At 46.4% G+C, this 23,481-nt stretch overlaps 1 protein-coding gene across 12 annotated transcripts in view; it reads left to right on the forward strand.

Moving 5' to 3' along the window:
• FRMD4A (FERM domain containing 4A) overlaps window positions 1-23,481 on the forward strand; it is a 552,335-nt gene that overhangs the window by 329,845 nt on the left and 199,009 nt on the right. The window contains exon 1 of one of the 12 annotated variants that reach the window (XM_074942607.1): window positions 10,251-10,448. The exons of the other annotated variants lie outside the window; for them this stretch is intronic. The gene's annotated coding sequence lies outside the window, so the exon portion shown is untranslated. Of the gene's footprint in view, window positions 1-10,250; window positions 10,449-23,481 lie in introns of those variants that run through there. 12 annotated transcript variants of the gene reach the window in all.

Below are 23,481 nucleotides of genomic sequence, written 5' to 3' on the forward strand. Positions count from 1 at the left end.
CTTTTGAGATATTTTTTTATTTACCAGAAAAAGTTTCAATTACCATTTCAATATCGTTTTATGTTTTCAAGATTTTTTAAAAAATATCAAAAGAAAGGCACAGAAAATGGAAAAAAATTTGTGGAAAAAAAATGTTTTTAAAATCACACCATTTTTGGCAGGAAAAGCTTTTTGATCAACATTAATTTTGAGATAGAAGGCACTGTTTAAACACAAAATACTGTTGTTCTGTCTGGTTTCTTATAAAATACATAGGGCACTTTGGAAGAAAGAAGCAAAGTAAACAAAAATGACTATTATTATAGTGACGCTAGTCACTGCTGACCTAAGTAATAATATAGCGGCAAGTCCTACAGATTACAGGTACCAGTTTGGTGCCATATGAGTGTCACTTAGGAGGAAGAGTACTCTATACCCAAGAGCAGTCAACTAATTAATTTTATTTCATTCACAACTGTCTTTCCTTAACAGAGAAGACTACTCAGTGGTCTATACTGGGACTGGTTAATTCTAATCCCTGATGTTCTTCATAAAGAGGTCAACAATCTCAGTTGCCTAAAGCTTATCCTCAGGCCTTTGCTACCTGCACAGTTTTTCTGTAGCAAAGGAGACAAGTGCCCAGCCTACCGATGAACTATCAAGAGTCATTTAAAGCCCCCTCCAAAGGCTTTATTCAGCCTTAAGGTGCCCCTCTGCCACGGAGGTAGCTGTATGCTGAACGGGAAGTTCTTCCTTGCATACAACCTCCTGAGGTCTTCTGCAGCAGCAGCCCATTCCCAGTTCACTATCAAAATGGGAAGATGTATCTTGTGGCATCCCACAGGGGTCAGTCCTGGCTCTGGTACTATTCAATATTTTCATCAACGACTCGGATAATGGAGCGGAGAGCAGACTTATAAAATTTGCAGCTGACACCAAACTGGAAGGGGTTGCTAGCATTTGGCAGCGCAAGATTAGAAATCAAAATAACCTTGAGAAATTGTAGGGTTGCTCTGAAATCAACAAGATGAAATTCAACAAAGACAAGTATGAAGTACTACACCTAGAAAGGGAAAACCAAGTGCACGTAATAACTGGATAGGTGGTAGTACTACTGAAAAGGATCTGGGGGCTATAGTGCATCACAAATTGAATATGAGTAAACAATGGGGTGCAGTTGTGAAAAAAGCTAATATCATTGTGGGGTGTATTTACAGGAGTGATATGTAAGACATAGGAGGTAATTGTCCTGCTGTACTCAGTATGGATGAGGCCTTAGCTGGAGTACTGTGTTCTATTCTGGGTACCACACTTTTGGAGAGATGTGGACAAACTGGAGCAAGCCCAGAGGAGAACAACAAAAACGAGAAAAGGTTTAGAAAAGCTGACCTATGAGGAAAGGCTTAAAAAACTGAGCACTTTAGCCTTGAGAAAAGAAGACCCAGGGGGGACCTGATACCAGTCTTCAACTATATTAAAGGCTGTTATAAAGAGGATGGCGATTGATTGTTCTCCATGTCCACTGAAGGTAGATCAAGAAGTAATGGGATTAATTTGCAGCCAGGGAGATTTAGGTTAGATATTAGGAAAAACTTTCAAACTCTAAGGATAGTTAAACTCTGGACTAGGCCTCCAGGGGGAGGTTGTGGAATCCCCGTCATTGGAGGCTTTTAAGACTAGGTTAGACAAATACATGTCAGGGATAGTCTGTGGTTTACTTGGTCCTGCCTCAGCACAGGGGGCTGGAGTAGAAGACCTCTGGAGGTCCCTTCCAGCCCTACATTGCTATGATTCTGTGCCCTTCCCATCCCCCGCAAGGTGGAGTCAGTGATATTGTCCCACCCCTGCCATAGAGGCAATCCAATTCTAAGGGTGGAGGAAGTACACAGAATGTTCCTTGCTTCTCTCAGCGTCCTGATTGGGGGAGGTTGGGGGGGCAGGAGGAGAGCGGGGCTGGTGCTACCCTGGCTGACTGGCAAAGGTCTTTAATGGGGCTGTGAGGCTTATCAACAATTCTCCGTGAAGGAGCACTCCTGAGCTTTGCTCAGCATGAAGAAGGGACATTTAGAGGCCAAGAAACTCCTTCCACCCCACAGCAATCATGGAGAGTGGAAGCCAGGGCCAAAGCTTGCCATCCGCTGCTCTTTCCCAATGAGATAGAGCAGGCCCAAGCCCTTCACATCAAGTTTCAAAATAAGCAAGCATCCATCCCTTCCCACAGGACTGCTGTGATTCCCACTGCCCTTGTGTCCCAACGGGAGGGTGGGAAGTTTTTTGGCGTGGTCTCCACATCCCCCATGCTGCTCTGTCAGTGCCCCTGTGCCGCAGGGCTGTTTGCGTTTATGTCCCCCGGATGCCCAGGCACACCTGTAGTAGGTCCTGAGTAGGTCAATCTGGGTCACAGCCAGCCACCATGAGGTCTGGGCACCCCACAGGGCCCCAGCCCAGGGCTAGAGTCTTAAGCCCCAGTGCTGAGCAGCTGGTATTCCAGCTTGTGCCCATATTCCATCTCTCATTACCTCACAGAGAGCTAAGTTATGGACACTACCCCAGCTCGGCTTTATTTGCCTGGATAATCGCTCAGCATCCTGCTGGCATACACTTTTGTAGTCCAATGAACCAAGAGTTTATTACACTGACTCTCTGGAAACATCAAGGTCTGCTTTCTTCCTCCTCTAGCTTCCCAGGATCCGTTCTGTATAGTCTGTGTGAAAACTGATCTGATGCCCTGCAGGCATATTTTGTCCAAAGCCAAACTCTCCCTCTTCCCCTCACTTTCCTTCTTTGCACTCCCAGGACTTAAGGGATTGCCCTGGAAACTAGTGGAAGAATGGGATGGAAGTAAAGAGGCATAGTTTTCTCAGCAGTTTAACATTTCTGGGTAAGAGTTAACTGGAAACATCTTGTGGGCAATGCAGCCAATTTGGAGATAGTCCCAGCCTGAAATGCACTGCTCTGTGGCACTCAGTATTTTATAGCTTCTATCTCCTGAATCGTTTACAGGCCATCCGGTCCATATTCAGCTACATGAATGAGGTGCCGTTTATGACAGATTCCATTTCACGTTTCTGAATGAATCATCTGTGGTTTCTGCGTGGTTGGTTCGGGCTCTCGGTATCTAACAATGTCAGAAAGACAATTCATTCCTGGCTATTACTGAACACAAATGAGATAGGAGGGGACTGGCTTGGTTACAGGGTATGGAACTTTTCACCTCTTGGTCGCTGGCTCAAATCCAGGCCCACGAGGTAACGGCTGACGGAAGTTCAGACCTGAGAACTCCTTGGTGGCATATGTGTAATGACTGGGTCATCTCAGTCCAGTTCCTAGTTTCCTAGTGTAGAGGTTTGTTTGCCACGTAGCGACAATGACACTTCTGTCATTAATGAACTGAGCGCTGAGGAGCACAGTGAGCCCGGCTGTAACCGTACGCAATGTCCATTGACTTCAATGGGAGCTGCTTCTACTTACAGCAGGGCTGAAAGTGGTCCTTGCTCTCCAGGGCTGTCTGTCTGATTCCGTTCATTAATGGAAAGCAGCAGTATTGTCCAGTGGACACCTGGCAGTGCAGAAACCAGTTCCATTCCTACCTCTGTCACTGGCTCACTCTGTGGCCTTGGACAAGTTGCTTAGTGTAACATTTTCAAAAAGCATCAAAGTCCAATTTTCAAAAGTGACTTAGAGCCTCAAAGGTATTTAGGTGTCTAACTCATTGATTTCAATGGGAGTTAGGCACTTAAATAGCTGAGAGGATACGGGTCATGGGAGCATAAGTACCATTAACTTTCAATGAGATTTAGGCTCCTAAACGCCTACATCACTTTTTAAAATGTGACAGGCTCCTAAATCACTTAGTTACACTTCACCTCCTTGTGCCTCAGTGTCACCATCTGTCACACAGGGATAATGACATTCTCTTTAGCAAAGTCCTTTAAAGTCTATGGATGCAAAGCACTCTAAGTATTATTTCATTATGTGACATTTCGTCTAACCCCCTTCGTACTAATTAATGAAGTTCTGGCATATGCAATATCTATAAGGCTGAAATTACACTTCTGAAAACACTAGAAATGCTCATATAATGGCTCTCACATTTGGATAGCACCCACAGGCCTAGCACCACGTTCCATATAAAGCATGTTGATGCTTTAATCTTTGCTAACGAGAATGGAGATGATTGTCAACATTTTTTTCTTTCTCATGAGGCCATTGTGTGTTTTTGTAACTTTATTATCGGAAAGCAATAACAAGCAACGGGTGTGTTGTTGTTTTTGAGTCTGGGAATCTGCTTGCTAGATGCTTCCCTCTGCATATTTTAAAGTTAAATATTTGGGTTGCTGTTCCCTTTTCAGGTCCTGCCATGATACAAACTGGCTGGAGCAAGAACGAGCTACGGCCTGCTTCTAATCATCCTGGTGACTGTAGCTTAGACGAGTCCAGACTAAACGGTTGTTACGTAGTTTCATTGTTTGGGTATTGACAGCCCCCAGAGACCTTGTGAAGCTATGGAAACTTCTTGAAGAAAAATATTGTGGCTGTTGCTTTTGAATTATACTAGGCCATTTAAAGAGGTTTGAGCATAATGTGAATAGTCACACTTGGAAGAATTATTGTTAGGTAACTCTGCATTTCAATACATATGTCCATGAGAAGAGGTGGAGACTAGTGGTTTCAGCATTGGGATAAAGGGTCATGAATCCTGGCTTAATTCTTGGCTGTGCTGCTAACTCAGGGGATAATGTTGGGCAAGTTACTAGGCCTCTCTGTGTCTGCCCATAGGAATAACACTTCCCTACCTCTCAGGGGTATTGCAAAGCACAGTTAATCAATATTGTGCCGATGTTTGGATTAAAAGGACTACATAAATGAAAACTCTTGTTTTTGTTTATGCGGGGGACTCTATATACCATTCTCTACTATCCCTTCTGATTGATTTGTCTGAGACTGGGAAACGGGAAAGAACACTGACCCTCAGAACAAATGATTTCCTTCTGCTTTACTGTTTTCTGTGTGCCCCACCTTTCCCACTTACTGTTGTCCCTGCAACATTGTTCTTCCAGAGAACTGAATCCATGGTTTCTGGGTCCTATAACTCCCCAATATCAAGGCACCCAAAATCAGCGGCCAACAGAATCAGTGAAAATGTTGGTCCTGGTTCTTCCTTGGGAACCTAACTTCTCTCCTGCAGTCTGTGAGGTTACATGTACTGTTTCTTTAAATCTGAAGCGGGAAGCCAGTTGGGACCAGGCTGGGGAAGGTTCTAGGCAGCAGCTCTGCAGTGAAGCAGGGCAAGTTTGGGGATAATGCCTCTCTCCTTAGGCTAAGAGAGTTCCGTGTCCATTGTTAGCAGAAAAAGCAACTGGGTCTGCCCCCCTTCTTCTTTGCCACATGGCAGAGGCAATGAATGTTCTTCCTTTGCAGCCGTGCAAGAAGCAGCCTCCATTTTTAGGCCCGAAGTTTGCTCCTTTGTGCACAAACCTGATGTTATCTCTGCTCTGACTATACAGTTATTTAAAGCACAGACGCTGAATCATGACAGTGAGGATGCAGAAAATGGCTCAGAAGTGAGTCCCACATTGCTTAAAGTTTCCTGCATTTGTGTTTCCTATGTCTGTCTTTTTGGTGACTTTCCCGCATATTTGGGCTTCAGCAGATTGTGGGAAGGTGTTATGTCTATGTAAGGGGATGGTGGGCTGAGGCTGTAGCAGTAACATGGCCGGTAGATTCACGTCTACGTGGGTGCACTAGCTAGCCGTTGCACCTGCATGGAATGATGCAGGAGTATTTCAGAGGAGAAGGATGGTCCAGTGGTTATGCTGTTAGCCTGGGTTTCAGAAGACCTGGGTTCAATTTCTTGCTCTGCTTCAGACTTCCTTGGACAAGTCACTTGGTCTCTCCATGCCTTAGTTCCGCATCTGTGGAATGGCAGTAATAGCACTGTCCTACCTCAGAGGGGCGGTGTGGGGATCGAGATGTTAATGTCTGGGAGGTGCTCAGGTACTGTGGTGATGGGGGCCATGTAAGTACCTAAGCTAGACAGATGGCCCTGCATTAGCGATAAGCGCGTCTGGTGTGGGCCAGGGGGAAAGCATCCCATCTTAATGCCTGGCCAGTGCCCAGCCCATTTACTTGGGGCCCTGTGCAGAGGGGAGAGGATTTGGGCCATTGTGAGTTGGCCTTTGCAGCCCAGGATAATGAAAATCCCCCATGCTGCACTGAAATGTGCAAATTGCACTTCTGAGCAGACTGAACCTCACCTTCCAGTGAAGCTTTGTTACTGTACATGAACTGAATCACTTTTCAATTAGAGGCTTCCACTGTCTCTTGCCGTTTCTTTAACATAAAAGCCATGCTTTCCCACTGTGAACAGAATAATGCACCGCCAGGGTGTGGTTCGTTATGTACGTGGAGGGAGGCCGTGTCAGGAGAGGATGGCTTTCAGTCAAAGGCTGGTCTGAGATGCAGGGAGATGGGTGAGCGATATTACTTTGGGGCTTTTCTAATGGAAGTAGCTGCCTAACTGAGGGTGAAGTCCATTGGACTGGCACATTCCTGTGCTGGAACAAGCCTGAGCAGACACTTGCATGGTGAGTGATGTCCTGAGACAAATTCATCTTTCCTTACCAGTGATTTTTGAGGAGAGATGGACTGGGAATGCTTTGTTCCCATTCTGTGCTCAACTAGATTTAGCATGGCATTCAGATTCAAGGCCAGTGAGGGCTGCGGTTCAGGTCCTGAGCTATTCTGGCAAGATTTCTGGTCAGGGGCGCTGGAACAGTTTGTATAGTGGGGGTGCTGAGAGCCATTGAACCAAACTGTAAACCCTGCGTATGATTGAAACAACTTCAAGCCTGGGGGTGCAGCAGCACCCCTACTTCCAGCGCCTGTGTTTCTGTTCCCCGCCGATCACCACAAATGCCAAAAATCTCTTGAGATCAGCTTTCTAGTGAGATTTCAGCCATATTGGGCTGCAGCCAATGAGAATCCATAAAATAGGACCTTCCCTTTCATCCTACCTGGGTGAAAACTGTGGAAGGATGAGTATGAATCTGACCCGTCCCTGAAATGATGGGTTTAAAGTTCTGGCCCAGCTTCAGCTAAATTTGGAGACAATACTATAAAATGGGGAAGATCCATTTCCAAAGCAGTTGCACAAGGGACCAAATCAGCTGGTGTTTGTGCTGTTGCCACATAAACAGAAAGCAGGGTTATATGCTGTATCAGTGGTTCTCAAACTCTGGGTCGAGACCCCAAAGTGCGTCGCGACCCCATTTTAATGGGGTTGCCAGGGCCAGTATTAGACTCGCTGGGACCCACGGCTGAAGCCGAGGCTTGAGTGCTTTCGCCTGGGGCAGCGGGGCTCGGGCTCTGCCCCTTCTTCCCCCACCCAGGGTCATGTAGTAATTTTTGTTGTTAGAAGTGCAGTGAAGTTTGAGAATTGCTGTGGTGTATTAATCGGCATCACCATTTAGGTCCATCTCGTCTAGCAAGAAAGCATGTTGCCACCAGCAGGTCAGATGCTGCACTGCTTATAAACCAGGCGGTGACCACTCCTGAAAATGCCGCTCCTCTTGCCCACGCGTGGCCAGTGCTGCTGTGGGTGCTCCACCTCGGACTCTGCCTGCGTTGGCTCTTTGCACACCAGCGTGCATGGTTCCACGAGCACTGCAGCTGCTCCTCTCCGTCCGCTCAACAGCGTGATCAGAGCAGCCTCCTTCGGGACCGCTCCATCTCCCTGAGGAGCTCAGCAACAGCTTCTATTCCCATCGGTGGGCAGGTCCGACACACACGGGTGCACTTGGCTGAGAAGTGTTCAGATAGGACACGCTGAACTGGGAAAGAACTGGCCCCTGCGAGCCTGTCTTCTCCTGCCTCTTGTCGGGGGTGGCTTTCCGCTTTCTTGCAGTGTCCCCCTTCTCCTGTCTCCTGGCTAGGAAGTTTGTGGGGGAGGACGTGGAAAGGAAGAAATGGAAGCCACAGACTCTCTCTCGCACACTGCAGTGTTAAGGGGCCAGGCTGAGCGTGCCTGCCTGATCTGTCTCTGCCCTCTGGAGCCATGTCCAAAGCAGGAAGGTCAGTCACACGCCCGGCTTTCGGCTCCGCACCCCCACCTCCTCCCCACGTTGTCCCTTAGCGCTCGGAGGGCATAATCATTTTTCTACTTATTTAAACAGTGCCAGCAGCAGCCTGGGGCGGAGAGATTGGGATTTGGAGACCCCAGGGCGAGCATGGTTGCGTCTAGATGTGCTATGCCATTTCACAAAGCCCAGACCACGCAGCCCTGGAAACAGGGACCATTCTGGCCATGCTGAGCTGCACCTTCTGAGCGTGAAAATGGGTCATCTCTGATAATACTTGTACATAGCACTTTTCACCCATTGATCTATCGGTGCTTAACAAAGGAAGCCAGCACTCTTCTTGCCATTGGACAGATGGGGAAACTGAGGCACAGAGCGGTGAAATGACTTGACCAAGGTCACCCAGTAGAGACGGGAATAAAACCGAGTTCTCCTGGCTAGTCCCACTATAGGAATCAGAATGATTCTATAGGAATCAATCTTTGTTCAAACCCAGTCACTATTCAAAGGACCAGGGCTGTCATTGCTGGGGAGGAGACACTATTTTCTCCTACAGAACAAAAATTGAATCTCTACTCTAACTGCAAAACTGAACTCAGCCTGAGCTGCAAGCAGCACCTCTGTAATATAAAATTAATACTGACAATTTCTGTAAAAGCCTGATTCTCATATTTTCCTCACATCAAACCAGTGCTATTTCTGGAAAGCATTTCCCACTAGAGTTTCTGTGAAATCCTCGTCACAGCTAATGCTCAGCGGTTACCTTGCAGGAGAAACTCCAGTCCTCAAAGGGAAATGGTGAGAAGCAAATGTGGAAGCTCCCTTACTAAGAAAGGAAAAACACCCTCCAGTGTTTTATAGCAGTCACCCCAAATGCTACAGGTAAACTGTAGTGGTTTGGACCACTTTTCACATGGGCTTAGATTAAGGTGATCAGACATCCCAATACTAGGGGCTTTGTCTTATATAGGACCCTATAGCCCGCTTCCTTCCCCCCTCCCCCATCCTGATTGTTCATACTTGCTACCTGGTCACCCTACCTTAGATCTGGTTTGTACAGTGTTTGCACTGATTTAACTGTTTCACTTAGGGGTGTGATTTTATACTGGTATAGTTATACCGGTACAACCCCTAGTGTGGGCACAGTTATACTGGCATAAAGGTGCCTTTTCCCATTATAGCTTAGCCCCTTCCCATACAGGAATAGCTAGACTGGTCTAAGCACTGTAGCCACACTAGGGGGCTTGTACCTTTTTATACCAGGATAGTTAAAGTGGTACAAAAACTGTGTGTAGACAGGATACAGCCCCAGACTGCTGCATCTTTGAATCAGGCTCGTGCTACTTTTCCAACAGACTCGGGACCTCCTGAGTGAAGGATTTCTTTGGGCTTGTGCTGATTTGTTCCCTCCTCTTCCTTTTCCTTAGGAATATTTTCACCGACTCAGCATAGCTCCTTCCTGCTGCTAGCATAATTCAAGACATAACTTTGCCCTGACTGCATATGCCGGAAAGGAAATTGAAAGATTAACAAGTCCAGGCTGCTTCCCCCACCTCCTCGCCCGCCACTTCTTCTCATGATTACTATTATTATTATTTAAAGGTGGGTGTGTGTGTATTAGGCATTGTAGGGAAATCCACACACACACAAACCCCGCCATACTGCCTATCTTTCATCTCCCTTCCCAGGTCTGGCATTAGTCATAAACCCAGATGTTAGAAGGCAGAGCTCAGCAGATCACCAGATGAATATACTTGCACACTGCTCCAAGGGTTCATGTATTTCACATGACCCAGCGTCAGTAGCTGATGCTTGCCCCCACCTCTCTTTCCCCCACACACACACACATGCACACACACACAGAGGCAGCCTCCTTTCATTTAAAGTGTGTTTTTGCCTGCACGTGAGCCACTAATAGGAAAAGCTCTCGAAGCAAAGCCTGCAGAAGAGCTATTGGTTTGAAGCTGCTCCCAAGCTTTTCTGGTGGCATGTTCTGCATGTGTGAAATCTTGCAGTGTTGCAAGCAGGTTTTGGTTTGTTGTTGTTTTTTCTTCCCCACTCTCTCTCTCTCTCGCGCTGAGGATGGAGATTGCTGTGGTTCACTCTGGATCGCCTCCAGTGTCTATCTAAGAGACCGTTAGCTGGGAGATGGGATGTGGTAGCATTGTGGAACTCCTTGCAGACACACACACAGAGGGAGGGGAGAGAAGAGGAGAAAAGGGCTGTGCCTGCCTCCTAGCGAACCACACAGAGGAGGAGGGACAGGGAAATGGATGCTGCTTGTTAGGCCAAAGGCCTGCTTAATCTGGATTTAATGGGATGCTTTTTTCTGTGGACAATCTGGTTGAAATCTGAAGTGCTGCGGCTGCCGCTGAGGTGAAAAAAAGAAAGGTAACGTGTGCCTTTGTTTTCAGATAGGGACTTCGGTGGGGCCATGGCTTGGGCTGCATATTTAAAATGCTGTTGGAAGAACAGCTCAAAATAGATCTTTTATCTCTTATCATGTGCAATTAAAAACAAATCTCTCTACAAGATGCAAGGGCTTCCCCTCCCCCCACGGATTTTAAATGAGGAGACAGAAGTGTGTGTGGGAGGGATTTTAAAAAATGAATACATGTTGTGTTCAAGAAGCAGAGGTGCTAGCAGTATGAATTCATTGGGAGCGGGGAGCGGGGATTTGGGAGGTGGAGATGTTTGAATTCAGACAAATCTGGATGCATGCTTCCATTGACTGCTAAGATGGACTGTTCTTTCTACATTCCAAATGGCTGCAGCAAGTTAAATGCAGAGCTGGGGATTGAAAAAGCAAAGCCCCGGAAATATTTTCACTTCAGGCGTGCCTCTCTTCCTAGATTGCAGCAGAAAAGTTGTTACATATAAAGTCTAGAAATGGCAAATAAATGGCCCTGTTTCTAACCTCTCTGTGCATATATATCTATACGCACTGCAAATGGGTACACGTAAGATTGTTTTCTTCACTGCATTGTTAGCCTGTTTGCTGCTGGGGGAGAATTAGAAAAGTAGATTTGAGCATCTAATGCAAAATTTCCAGGAGAGACAATTGTTTCTAATAATAGCTCTGGCACTGGTTTAGTAAGGCACATCCAGGCGCGTGAGTGATCCAGCAATACTTGCTCGGAGACAACCCAGGTTGTGGAGAAATGTGAACCGCAGCCTTTAAAACATTGTCTTGAGCAAAGTAAAAATAGCTGCACTTAGATTTCTTTTAAATGGAATGGGGAGTACTCTGTGTGTGTGTGTGTTCTGTTTGGCACTTAATAGCTCGCCACGGAGCTTACAGTTAAAGTGCACATGCCTTTTTCTAAAGCTACGGCGCCTTATTCAGCATCCCCTTGTGCCAGTTTTATACCAGAAAGAAAAGGAGTACTTGTGGCACCTTAGAGACTAACCAATTTATTTGAGCATGAGCTTTCGTGAGCTGTGAGCTGTAGCTCACGAAAGCTCATGCTCAAATAAATTGGTTAGTCTCTAAGGTGCCACTAGTACTCCTTTTCTTTTTGCGAATACAGACTAACACGGCTGTTACTCTGAAACCTGTTTTTATACCAGAGTAACTCCACCGGCTTCAGCTCGCTTCTTCTGGATTCACACTACTCGGATTTTGTGAACAGCCCCGAGGATGTGTGTAGTGCAAGGAATTGGGAGCTCTGGTTTGTGTGGCCGTGCCGTTTTCCCTGCTGAAAACTGAATCCCTGGCCCCAGAGAGATCTTGATGGTGCTAAACTAGAAGATTGAGTCTTTTTCGCGTTCTGGGGATGGCAGAGGGCCCACAAGGAGGGCTGCTGCGTGAATAGATGACTGCACACTGTTTGAACCCATTGCTTGCTGCTGACCCTGGCAATGTTATCGTGCTTTGGCTCAGGATGGCTGCTCAGAGCTACTTGTTCTAACCTTTCTGGCACAAGTTACCAGAAGCTTAACCTCTGCTGAAAATGTACAGCAAGTAATATTTTAGAAGAGAGACAGAATAGGGCCATGCTGATTTATACCAGCTGAGGATCTGGTCCCAATGTGTCAGAAATATTTAGGGTTTGTCCTTTCTCAATAACCTGGGATCCATTCATAATTTTTTTTAATACCACTAAGGTTCGGTGGCAAAGCAATTCTTTGAAGCAGCCTTTAATGGGAGCTTGGTTTGGGATGTAACCTTTAGGAACAGTATGGTCAGCCCATCCACAGCAGCGTATGGGGGCCTGCTGCTGTTCCCGTTCAAATCTTCCATTGATTTCACTGGTGCAGGAATAAACCCAAATTGCCTTGTGCTGTAGGAGGAAAAGCCGCTGGTGGTGTAGAGTTTCAGCAGCAGACAAGTCTGATCATTTTCTGCCATGGAACATGGAGTTTATTTAAGCACAAAGCGTGCAGCGGGCACTGTGGCAGAAGTCCGTGGTAGCTAAATACCTGTTGCTTCCTTTAATTAGATACAATATTTTGAAATGCCTAGGAATCAACACCAACCTGAGCTGCGAATGGGAACTGTATTTTCTGCAAAGTGAGGGATCAATCAGGAGGGGAGGAAAATGGTAGAAGTTGCTATTAGTAGTTCCGGGGGGCTTGTCTTCATGTACAGTGCTGCAGCGGCACCGCTGTCATGCCTTAGTGAAGACGCTACTGCACCGATGGGAGAACTTCTCCGTCCGCGTAGTTAATCCATCTCCCCACGAGGCGGTAGCTATGTTGACGGGAGAAGCTCTCCTGTCGGCCTAGCACTGTTGACACCGGGATTTTTTTTCACACCCTGGAGTGACGTAGTTATACCGATTTATAAGTTTGTAGTGTAGACCTGACCTTAGTCTACAAGTGAGGAGTCAACTCAGCAGGAGTAAGGCTGGCTGGATCTAGCCCTGTGAGAAGGTAAAATAAACCCTTGTGCTCTAGGTAAAGTTGTTCTTTAAGACACGTGCTAGGAATGTGGTACCTGTGCCATTATGAAAATGAAGCTAGGTACAAGAGTGATCACTGGTTTAGTGAGGAAGTATTGCCCACACTTTTGCATGACAGAACAAGGAGTAATGGTCTCAAGCTGCAGTGTGGGAGGTTTAGGTTGGATATTAGGAAAAACTTTTTCACTAGGAGGGTGGTGAAACACTGGAATGCGTTACCTAGGGAGGTGGTGGAATCTCCTTCCTTAGAAGTTTTTAAGGTCAGGCTTGACAAAGCCCTGGCTGGGATGATTTACTTGGGGATGGTCCTGCTTTGAGCAAGGGGTTGGACTAGATGACCTCCTGAGGTCCCTTCCAACCCTGATATTCTATGATTCTACCCACTCTTGATCTGATAGCCATCTTCTAGTGCTCTCCTTCCCAGGCACTCTGAATTTATTAATGGAGAGTGAAAATTTTCAGCTACTGCATCCTGTGAGCTGACTGTCAAATCATATCGGGCCTCCACCAACATCCATTGAAATCAGTGAGAGCCTTGCCATTGATTTCAGTGACCATTGGATCAAGCCTTTACGGGTGATATGACACATGACAGCACAACTTTAGATGTACAGCATCTTCCATACAAACAGTACCCCAACATATTTTACAGACTTAAAGACTGCAGCGAGGAGGAGAAATAGGATGATGATTATTGCTGTTGGTTAGTATTTGTATAATACCAGGAGAGTCCTGGGGGCTTAAATAACAGCAGAGGAAGAGTAAAACCACAGGGTATAGACAGGAGAGAAAAGATGTAGAGTCACTGCAGTGGATGCTACAGCTGCGGCAGGAGCTGGAGTGGAGGAGGCTATCGCACCAAGCAAGGTGTGATGTGAAAAGAGGCCAGTGATAGACAGCCGTGGAGAGGACAGAGAACAAGGTTGATGAGGAGTGGAGTGATGAGGGAAGTGTCTTGGTTTATATGAAAGGAAAGTAAGAGTTAGATAGGTTCACTGTTCAACAGTGTCTCCTGAAGATGTTGCCTGGTGGCACAGTGATCTTTCACCAGGGCTAAGAAGGTCTGGACTGGATCAAATGTGGATTGTAATCCACCAGGCAATGCCTTGGTGCTTCAGGAGGTGGTGGTGGGGACTGGGTACCTAACAACCTCTTGGCACATGCATTTTGCAAAGTATGAGCACTAGTTGCTTAGTCCTCCCAAGCCCCCTTCCAAGTGACGTCCATGAGTATCAATATTACCCACTTTACAGAAGGGGAAAATGGAAGAAGAGAAATGATTCTCTGTGGCCTTATAGTGGAGTTTAGGTGTCCCGGCTTCCTGGTATTGAGATCTATCCATTAGAGACCACAACTGACTGCCAAAGCGCTCTTCTCTCTGATTCAATACTGAATAGAGGCTCCCGTGTGGTGGGTGGGGGGACGCTGTCATGTTGATGAAATACAAACTCAAGGGGTTTGAGTCTCTTTTCCTCTGTTCCAAGCCACCTCTGCGTTCCGGCTCCTTATGGGGCAGCTGGGGGACTGATGACCTACTTCTTTGGCTACAATAGCCCCCTAAGGGCCATCCACCAGATGAGTCACTGGAGCATGGTGTGCTCTGGTCATGATCACTTCCCTGCTACACCCCCTATTCCAGGGCTGGCAGCTCCATGAAGTATCCCTGTACAATAAGTGTATTCCCAGGGGGCTCCTCTTTAAATCCCTGGAGGAATTTAAAACACAAGATAGAACCGAACCCAGGGTCTTGGCCTCTTTTGGTACTTAAAGAGCCCATTGCACTTTCATAAGAGTAGGAATGTTCCAAATTCCATTTCAGGCAACTAGACACTTTCTGCTTTATATTCCCACTGCAGTTTTCAATTGGATATGGCTTGCTTCTTTGCGTCTTTGCTCTTGTGGAATGTTGCCTCATGCTGGTTGCTGCGTTCCATCCCAGAGGTGGCTACCTTTTACGTGCTGGGTGGCTAAGTGACCCTTTTGTCCTTTACCTGCTTCACCAGGGTGTTGTATGACTTAATCAAGCGAAGTTTGTAAAGTTCACTGAAATCACCAAACGAAGAACTTTATATAAAAACGAAGTATTACTATTACAATGCTTCACACCCAGTCTAGAAGGCGAGCTGCAGTATTTGTAAAAATAAAACACGCTGGAAATTATTCAAAACAATTTCTAACCCATTTCGTCCCATATAAGTCCTTACGCGATGTGATTATTGTAGGAATGTGTGAGTGCTTTTAGACAATGAATGCTGTGCTGGCGAATGTGCAAGGCTTTGATCCTGTGTTTAGAGTTTTCCTTCTTAGAAGTTCAAAATCTCTCAATCAAAATAAATCCACTCTTGTTTTAGTTTCCTAGCCACATGGGTTCCAGTGTGGCTACAGCCATACCACACACACTGAACTATCATCGGTATCCTCTCCTTCTGTGCTGAAAGCACCAGTATAGTCAGGAACAACTCTGCCAATGGCAGAGCAGCAAAACATATGAACCTAATGCTGTTAGACAGCATTTGCATAGGACAAGTCTACTGTGAAAACTGCTGTATCAAGCAAATGGCTTTCAGAATCAGCACAATATCCTGTAGTCAAAAATCTTCATAACAGCACTTTCAATTAAGCTTGCTAAATCCCCAAACCAAACAACCACTCCATCCCCTTTATTATCAGCGTGCGCCTGCCCTATGCAATGTCACAGAGAATCTCTTCAGTTTTTACCATATTCATTTGTTACTGAAACTTTACTCCCGTCAGCGAGAGACTGTAGATCACACTGTTTTTTAAAGGTCTATTTTGCCCTTGATATATACATGAATGGTAACTCTTATTAGCATCGCTGAAACTCTAGGTTGGGTTTCTCTAGGGTGCCTGTCACCATGGTACCCAACTGCCACGTATGCTTTTGTATCAAGGGGGAGATTGGACCCCTTCATTTTCAAATGAAATATTTGCTGTAGAGGACGAGGGTGTCTTAGGGGATTTGTAATAAGATATGGTGCCTGGTTTATATACGCACATGCACAGTGCAATGATGAAGCAGGCTGGAGAAAAGCAAATTGCTAAGGCTCTTCCTATAGCCCCTTGTGATGTTAAACTTGTTGGGATTTTTAAAAAAAAACTCTGGAGAGGTTTGGGATGGGAAATTTGCCATGGGAAATTCTATAGCCATTTAGGAAACGGTGACATGGCAACAGAAGGCTTCCACTTGGACTCATGCAGCAAGATGAAATTGGATGGGGGGAGGGGAGATGTATACCTGAGTGAGACCGTGGAGATTTGGAGGCCATCCAGAAGCATCTGGGAAGCATTAGAAAGTTCGGCCTGCATCAAACATGCTGCATGAGAACAGGAGGAAACTCCTTGAAATGGTCTTTCTTTAGTTTTAGAGATTCTGGGGCAGCCCCTTCTGCTGCCTCTCTCCGCTTAGGCACGGAATGGATCAGTGTGGCAGAAGTTAGGCACGAGTCAGTTGCAAACCGTGTATAGTATTCTTCAATTCCTGTCCCAAACTCTGGTGTAGTGCAGTGTTGCTGTGTGCTGTTATATAGCCTCTGTGGTTCACTCCAGAAGTGGGTGCATGTCACTGGTGGGTAAAGTGATTGCTGTCGCGAGTACAAGATCCTGTCATTGCTGGGGGCAGGAAGCAGGGACTGTAGCGGTACTGGCTGTGTGTCCAGCAAACTGTCTTCCCCTCCCCATCTCTGCTAAAGGGCTGGCCACACTTGCAGCTCCTACCGGGGCATAGCCACGGGTGGCCTTGGTTCCAGGCCCAGCCAAATCTGAGCAGGGATCTAGTGCTGCCACAGTGGCCTGGAGCGTCACTCAGGCACCTGAACTCCAGGACGGAGCTATGGGCCTGCCCTTCAGCTCTGCCTTGCCATTTTCTGAGCCAGCCCATGCTTGTGCCCAGCTCGGCAGGTGAAGCCCCGTGTCTGGGAGCACCAGGGCCAGGAGGAGGGTGTGGCATCGGGGTAGAAGCTGAACTAGCAGGTGCTAGGGAGCTGCCCGTTGGCCCGTGGCTCTCTCCACACAGCTCATCCTCTGCACGGCGGGAGGCAGCAGCGAGGCCAGTCTCTCTGCAGAGCTCCCAGGAGAGGATGCACTGTGCTGGGCAACTCAATACAGAGTCCGGGCCAAGTTGCGCCCCCTGTTCATGCCCCTGCAGCACAGCTGGAGCCGACCCCGCACAGGGGCCGTACAGCCCACAGAAGACGCGAGCCCCCAGCTGAAGGCGAGCAGCCCATACCCTGCAATGGGGCAACGGCTCCCTCTCTTCCCCTGCTGCAGAGTCAGGGCACAGCCAAGGGGACCAGCACTCCCTGCCCCCGCCAGGCTGCACAGCCAGCCGGCATGGCCGGTGGATAGCACAGTCTGTCATTGCCTGGCCACCCGAAAGTCAGAGCCCACCCAAATTTCCACTCCTAGCTTTGCCTGTGGCTCCTACGCTTCCCTTAATGCAAAGGCTGCTCAGGACTAGCGCATCTGTGGGAGCTGGGCCTCACAAGGGAGGGTGGGGAGAAGGCAGGACCATACCTCACAGCCTGCACTCCCCAGCCAGGAGCGCTGTGTGTATGCAGAGGGGCAGCACGTCCTGAACCGTCCCCTCGGGGAGGTATTGTGCCCATATGAGTCATAATGCCTCCCAGGAGCTCCCCCTGGGGCAGGGCAGCTCTGCCGCAATCCCAGCTCTGAGCTGAGCCTGAGCGGCACAGTCCAGCCCACAGTACAGAGACAGGCCCAGACCAAAACTGCATAAAATCATGTAATATAGGGCTGGAAGGGACCTCAGGAGGTCACCTAGTCCAGCCCCCTGTGCTGAGGCAGAATCAAGTGAACCTAGACCAGCCCTGACAGGCATTTGTCCAACCTGTTCTTAAAAACCTCCAGTGACGGGGATTCCACAGCCTCTTTCGGAAGCCTGTTCCAGGGCTTAACTACCTTTATTGTTTGAAAGTTTTTCCTCATATCTAACCTAAATCTCTGTTGCTGAAGATTAAGTCCATTACTTCTTGTTCTACCTTCAGTGGACCTGGAGAACAATTGAGCACAGTCAGACCTCTATATAACAGCCCCTAACATATTTGAAGACTGTTATCAGGTCCCCCTCCCCGCTCCCCCATTCTTCTTTTCACAAGACTAAATGTGCCCAGTTTTTTAAACCTTTCCTCATAGGTCAGGTTGTCTAAACTTTTTCTCATTTTTGTTGCTCTCCCCTGGACTCTCCAATTTGTCCACATCTTTCTTACGTAAGAGTGGCCATACAGGGTCAGATCAAAGGTCCATCTAGCCCAGAATCCCGTCTTTCGACAGTGACCAATGCCAGAGAGAATGAACAGAACAGGTAATCATCAAGTTCTTAAAGTGTGGTGACCAGAATTGGTCACAGTACTCCAGCTGAGACCTCAGCAGTGCCAAGTAGAGCGGGAAAATGACCTCCCTGGTCTTCCATAAGACATTCCTGTTAGAACACCCCACAATGATAGTTGCCTTTTTTTTGACTACATCACATTGTTCACTCATATTCAATTTGTGATCTACTGTAATCTCCAGATCCTTTTCTGCAGTGCAACCACCTAGCCAGTTATTCTCCATTTTGTAGATGTGCATTTGATTTTTCCTTCCGAAGTGTAGTACCTTGCACTTGTCTTTATTGAATTTCAACTTGTTGAATGCAGACTAATTCTCTAGTTTCTCAAAGTCATTTTAATTCTAATCCTGTCCTCCAAAATGCTTGCAACCCCTCCCAGTTTGATGTCATCTGCAAATTTTATAAGCATACTCTTCATTCCATTATCCAAGTCATTAATGAAAATATTGAATAGTACTGGACCCAGGATTGATCCCTGCATGACCCTACTAGATAGACTCTCCCAGTTTGACAGTGAACCATGACTGCTAACTACTCTTTGAGGATGTTCTTTCAACCAGTTGTGCACGCACCTTATAGTAATTTAATCTAGACCACAGCTCCCTAGTTTGCTTATGAGAATGTCAAGTGGGGCTGTGACAAAAACCTTACTAAAATCGAGATAGATCACGTCTACTGTTTCCCCACTATCCACTAGGCCAGTAACCCTGGGTAAGAAGGAAATCAGTTTGGTTTGGCATGATTTATTCTTGACAAATCTATGCTGGTTTTTCCTTATAATCCTGTTATCCTCCAGGTGCTTACAAATTGATTGTTTAATCATTTGTTCCAATATCCTTCCAGGTAGAAATTCCAGTCTGTAGCCTAAGTTTGCAGGTTGGCCCTCCCTCTAATAAAGCATGCAGGACTTTGGCAGTAAGTCCCCCCTCCTTAAGCCCAATACACTCTGTGTGCTTCCCCATCCTCCTTGTAATACAGTTTGATACACAGCTTCAGGGCTATGGTGCATACCATCATCTGGTGTCGATCCATTGACTTCCATGAAGCAGCATCCACTTATGCCAGCTGAAGATCTGGCCCTGTGAATTAAATATATGGTACAGTTACTGAAAGTCTGTGTTGTGCATAACCCCAAACAGCCTACTCAGCTAATAAAAGCAACTACACCACCTAAATGTGTGAATGTGAAGCAGTACAATAAACACAACAGATGGCACTAAAATGGGTATTTTAAGAATTAAGTCCTGATTTGCCCTTCAAGAATATTTCACACATTCTGTTGCTTCCAGCATCTAGGTCAGTTTGGTCAGTCTCCTAGGAACCCACATTTGATTTTTTTTTTCCAGCAGATCACATTAGTTTCAACCACAAAGAAATTGTCCTGTTCTCCTATATAGTTAAGCCAAACTTTCTGCAAATGTTTTCTCATAGGCTGGTTTGTTTTCTTGTAAAAATTACCACCCAGTCCACATCCACAAAGGAATTAGACCAGGAGACATTTGTGGAAAACATGATGAGGTAAAAGGCTGGTGACATCAAAAGGTTTGATTTTTTTTTTTTGATGATTTGTTAAAAAGAATTAAAAGTCAGCCGTAGAAGAGTCAACAGCTACTCAAACACCTTGGGGGGAAATAATTTATTATTAATTATATTACATTAGTGTCTAGATGTCCTAAGCAAGATCAGGGCCCGCTGTCCCAAGCACTGTACAAACACACAGAGCTTACAATGTAAGTAGACAAGTCAGAAAAAGGGTAGTAAAGGCCATAAAGAAATGAAGTGACTTGACAACTGGTGTTGTGAGACTACTGCCTATCATGGTGACTCCTTGCGCTTCCCCATCTGTCTGTATCCAGCTGTTGTCTCTTGTCTTATACTTAAACTGTAGCTCTTTGGGGCAGGCACTGCGTGTTCTGTTTGTACAGCCCCCAGCACAGTGAGGTCCTGGTCCATAACTAGGGCTTCTATGGTAATACAGATAACCAACTAATCATAACGTCCAAGATCATGCAGCAGATCAGTTGTGAAACAGAGGTTAGAACTCTGACTCCCAGTCCTGTTCCCTAGACCACACTGTCTCTTGGTCAGTGGGGATTTCCACACTAAAAATTGGGACTAATATGGGAGTGTGGGAGGGGAAGTGATGTCTGGCCCCAGGTATCAAAACACCGAGAGATATGCTCGAAACTCCCATCAGCCAACCACCCTAATGTTGGATGCTCTGCAAATCTATGCAAAAACATACTCCTTTCTCAGACTCTTCATCCTCCCTCCCAACCAACCCCTCACCTCTTTCTTCTTCCTATTTACTTGTACTGCTGAAGTGTCTAGGAACCCCATTGCTAGGTGCTGTACAAACACAGGACACAAAGAAGCTTACAATATACGTAAGTGTGTGTTTCTTTCATCCACCTGTTGTGTCTTGTCATTAACATAAATTGTAAGCTCTTCAGGTCTCTTTTACTACATGTTTGTCCGGTGCCTAGCACAATGGCACCTCACTCCCTCATTACAGTCTCTGGGCGCTACTGTCATACAAATAATAATTCATCATGAAGCCCATACATATGCAGTAAGGACAGTATATCATTGTCAAGTCCATTCATGTCATTTCCATTGGCTAGTAGATGCTTCCCCCCCCCTTTTGCAATGCTCGCAGAAAGCAGAGCATTGGTAGCATTTGCTCTTTACATTTCCGTGTTAAGCTGGCACATTGATCAAGTGTCTTCCAAGACACCTAAAGCCACTTCCCGGCGTTCGGTACGCACAGCATGTCAACTTCGCAGTCAGGAGTCACAAGCAGCTGAGCAGAACATTTCTGAGTGACTTCAGGGTTCCCTCTATTAGCAGCAGTTGCAGTCAGCTCTAGGCAGAAACTGATCTATTAGATCTATTAGCCTGTGCAATAGTCTCCCAAGGGAAGTGATGGAAGCCCCATCACTTGACTCATTTTAACCTAGTCTGGACAAAGCATGAGGAAAATGTAATGCTGGGAACAATCCTGAGCTGGCAGAGGGTGGAGCAGGTGTCCTGACAGGATAGATCATTCATTTATTTATTATTTATTCCATTTCTATAGCTCTTACCATCTTGAGGTGTTTGTAACAATTACATTAAAAGTACAGACGTCAGACAGGAGCAACAAACACTTCCCAGATCCAACCATAAGGAAAGGCTGGATGGGCAGCACAGCCCGGATCCAGATAAGCACTTAAGCACATGCTTAACTTTGCAAGATGGACTTGAGCAGGTGCTTAAAGTTGAGCATGTGCTTAACTGCCTTGCTGAATGGAAGCCTATATGGTAAGGAGCCATGCACGTGGGAAGGAAGAAGCATTTTCAGGGTCCGCACCCAAATGCAGAGTATTTTGCAAACTGAGCAGCATTTGAGAGGTCTGACCCTGTGACCAATGAATCTTTGGCCGTGTCTCAGACTAAGAAAATAGGTCATGATGAAAAACATGCTAGATGTTCATGGTCCACCCTAGCCCTGGAACCTAGGCTGACTAACATGCCTTAAAGGGGTTAAACTCTCGCTATACTAGTGTTTGGAAATGGGTGTTGTTAAAATGCGTTAGCCCACACAACCTGTTTTCCTAGGCAGGGTCTGTTTGAAGGGTGGGTGGGTGAAATAATTGAAACGGCAAAACATAAATATTGAAAATACCCTGATGCTTTGAAACAATGTCAGATTCGTGAAAGGAAGAAAGGGGAGTGGAATGTCCAGGTTTCCTTTGTTTTTCAAAAGAATATAGACACATATTATTTTCAGAGAGGAAAGCGATCAGTGACATAAAACAACACAGCAATCATTCTGGTGAGGAAACCGGCATGTCCAGGAAAGAAATTCCTTATCTCAGGATACTGTTGAAAGTAGGCCCTTGAGGCCAGCGTTTCTCAAACATATACCACTGATGAGCCGATTCAGAAGTCTGTTGGGTAGTACGCTGATTGGCTTAAAGTACAGGGTCAGACTAAGAATCCATTCTAACTACAAGGTCAAATACTAAGTAGTTTCAGTTTTAGATGTGGCGTGCTAGGTCTTCACATTTGAGAATCTCGGCTTTGTACTGTAAACGGACATAAGGGTATAAGGAGACAGACGGAGAATGTTCACTTGGACCTGATTCAGCAAGGCCTATCTTAAACAAAAGGGTGTAAGCACATGCTTTGTTGAATCTGGGCCTTTACATCCCTTGGTGTTTGTGGAAGAAACAACCTGTGGAGAAAATCACTTGGGGAAGATTTTCAAAAGTGTGTAAGTGCCTTGGGAGCCGCTGGGTGTCTTTGATCCAACTAGTTGCTAAAAACAGCAGCATAGCCGCAGCAGCATGGAGTAACCTCCCGACTCCGTACCCACAGTGCCAGGCAGTATTGTATTTGGGCAGCTAGCTCATCCTGCCACTTGTGCTGCCACGGCTACGGTGCTATTGCCAATGAGCTAGCTCAGTCAAAGCTAGCTTGGGGGTGCCCAGTCGCGCCTTGCAGTTGCTCTGGAGACATACCCTGAGTTACATAGGCATGAATGGTACCCTCCCTGCATTAGGAAGAAAAGGATCCCGCTGTAGGCCAAGAGTTCTTTTGGCAGCTGTCAAGGTAAAATAGTGAACTCAGCAGCTCCTGGGGCAGTATTGCTCAAAACGTAAGGAGAGGCATAGAGCGGAAGTGCTGGGGACAGAGGACACTCGCACCCTCAGGCGAGGGAACATGTTACTCCTGGTATTCAATCTAAATTTGCTCTTTGTTTAATTTCATCCCGTTATTCCTATTTAACTCCACCGATAGCCCATAATAATTTCTCCCCTTGTTGCTGTTCCCATCCTGCAGATAGTTAAGTTATTCCCCTTAGGCCATATATATTTTGTGTTTTAATCTTTCCTCCCAAGAAGTCAAGCCTCCTAACCACCCACTTACTCATTTTTGTTATAGGTCTCTTAAATTCCATCTTATTTGTTGCTATCTTCTTGGCAATGACAGTCCCAGAAATGTCTGCACTATTCCGCATTCCCGGCCCTTTAAAATACTGTCTGTTGTGCCGAGGATGCCCTGCCCTGCCAGGTGAAGTCCATTGAATAACGCTGAAGGCCTGTTTATAGCCACACCACCGCCATGCCCTTCCTGCAGGAGAGGAGGAATTTTAAAGGGCCAGGAC

This window comes from Natator depressus, chromosome 1, assembly GCF_965152275.1.
Source record: "Natator depressus isolate rNatDep1 chromosome 1, rNatDep2.hap1, whole genome shotgun sequence".
Lineage (NCBI taxonomy): Eukaryota > Metazoa > Chordata > Testudines > Cheloniidae > Natator > Natator depressus.